Source organism: Palaemon carinicauda, chromosome 31, assembly GCF_036898095.1.
Source record: "Palaemon carinicauda isolate YSFRI2023 chromosome 31, ASM3689809v2, whole genome shotgun sequence".
Lineage (NCBI taxonomy): Eukaryota > Metazoa > Arthropoda > Malacostraca > Decapoda > Palaemonidae > Palaemon > Palaemon carinicauda.
Window position 1 is genome coordinate 68578466 of NC_090755.1, and position 2500 is coordinate 68580965.

Sequence of the window (2500 nt, forward strand, 5' to 3'; positions counted from 1 at the left end):
GTAGGCAACAAATATATCTGACATCACAGGGTTTAGATATTAACTGAAATCACATGGAGCATTCAGCATGTGAGATCATAGAAGACAAACATTATCTACCATTACAGACGATAGATATCAAATTAATTTTCAGAAGACAGATATCAGCTGACATCACAGAGGGCAAATAATATTGAATTTTATTGGAAGAAAAATCAAAGGCGACAAAATATCAATTGACATACAAGAGAAAAATATTAACAGGTTGGACAAAATAACATTAAAAGGCATCAATCTGAAGAAATATCAAATAAAAGGTGCTAAAAAAGAAACACGATAGTCCACTGCTCAAAGAGTTTACATACCATAATTTTCTGAACTACCGTAAATTACGAAAAAATTCCTAGGAGTTTCTCCAAATGAGTTTCTCCAAAATCTCTTTCATACCGGTTATATATTTCGATTGTTAACAATAAAATGCCACACCTCACATTAATGTTCATGGTATGTGTGCACCTTAGTAATGTGGACAGAATCAAACAATTATTAGTGTCCTTTTTCCAAAACAAAGGCTATCCAAAGGAGGATTTTAAAGGTTTAAACGCCGTTCATGAATGGCAGAGGGAAGGCACAGTGACTATGCCCTAGCTAGCAAGAGATGATGATCGCCCAGGCCCCTTTTCCACCAAAGCTAGGATGAGGGAGGGCCAGGTAATGGCTGCTGATGACTCAGCAGGTAGACTTACAGGCTTCCCCCAAAGCCCCCACCTTAGCTCACAAGGATAGGATGGTGAAGTTGCAGACACTGCAAGAAACTATCGACCTTGAGCAGGACTCAAACACCCATCTGGTAGAACGCCAGGAAGGGTGAACATAACCGGTAGTTGCCTGGGGATATTCAGTCTCCCTTCAGGGCCAAGAAAAATCAGCCCAACTAAAGATTAATTTTGCTTGAACTTTTAATGAGTCAGATTTTGATTCTTCCTTGATATTGCGATTAGACATACTTGAAATGCCCGATGGGAATGTTCCCTGGCTAAGATAAGTTATTTTGGAGCCGTAAGATTAACATATACTGAAGAAATTAAATGAGAGAAATAGCATAGCTAGTATTAATCTCAGTCAATTAAAAAGACATATTTGGATAAAGTCAACTCTACAAATGGAAGAGGTAACTTTTCAGAACGTAATCCGTCTCTTGAATTAGAATGAACTCATCATTGCATTCAATTTAGCAACGAAATACAAGATTAAGAAATCAATAACAAAGTATTATAAGAAATTCCAAATAACGTAAAGTATTACTTTTAGACTAATGAAAGATGAAAGGTTGATAATATCACCTCCTACAAACTTTACGAATATAAACAATGCAGTTGTTTACTTTCAACTTATCTCGTGTTTACTTTCAAACATAAACGGTGCATAGTACTGCAGCCTCTGCATCGGAAAGGAGTATGGGGAACGAATGACTTAACGCTCCAATCTCCCAAAACAATATAAACTTAATAAATTGATTAAGAATAAATGTTTACGTTATTTTTGTAACAAACTTTGCTTAAGAAACAAGGCATTAGCTTCCCAATGTCTTGGTCTTTCTTTTAGTAAAAGTCTTATTGAATTAATTCAACGTTATTTATATATACGCTATACCGTGTTTTTTCCAATATCTAGTCTGGCTGTTTGTTCGTATACAGCTTAATCGGAAATGCAGTATAGCTAATTTTGTCCCGTTAATATACTTTAAACAGTCGGGTGATTAGGGAAGAATTCAAAGAAATTCCACATTTTCTTACAGCAGACTTAGAATACATAAAGAGTGTTCTGATTTCTAATAGAATACTCTTCTCTCTCTCTCTCTCTCTCTCTCTCTCTCTCTCTCTCTCTCTCTCTCTCTCTCTCTCTCAACACATGCCTCGTTTATGCCATTATATAGGACGCTACTTATCGGTTATTAGAATCTCTCCTAGTTCGTCGAATAATGTGGCAGAGTTGCCAAGTTTCACCGGAGGATACAATCAGCCAGTTAATGAGGGTCTGGGTGGCTGGCTGGAAGTAGCATTTCGCTAAATATTTTCATTAATATTATCTATCGAAATATCTGGAACCCTCCCTTGGGTGAATCAACTGGAATTTCTAAAATAAATGCGTTCCTCTTTGATATCTATGAATACATTCGAACATGTTTGAGGGAAAGAATAGAAGCAATGTAGATTCATATCTGTATAACATACAGATGTTCTACGCAGTTTGCTTTAAAGTAAATATGCCTTTTCGGGAACATATTTTACTTATTCATTCATTATTCACTTAGAGTTTTTTCTAATTATTTATTAAATTCAACAGGTCAATACAAACGAGATTGTGGTCTCCAGACTGTGCAGCCTGTCACTGATCTGTCATAATCTTATAAGATGTGAATAGAATCTCAAGCAGACGGCAACGGCATTTTGAGTGATTTTCTATTTTTGAGTTAGTCACAATTGTATAAAAGGGCTGAGCCTTTTATTCTCTTGAATAA

The 2500-nt window shown here is 35.9% G+C and overlaps 1 long non-coding RNA gene across 1 annotated transcript in view; it reads right to left on the reverse strand.

Annotated features, from left to right (window-relative positions):
* The window catches only part of LOC137625010 (uncharacterized), a 591442-nt gene that overhangs the window by 194953 nt on the left and 393989 nt on the right, over positions 1 to 2500 (reverse strand). The window lies entirely within an intron of this gene.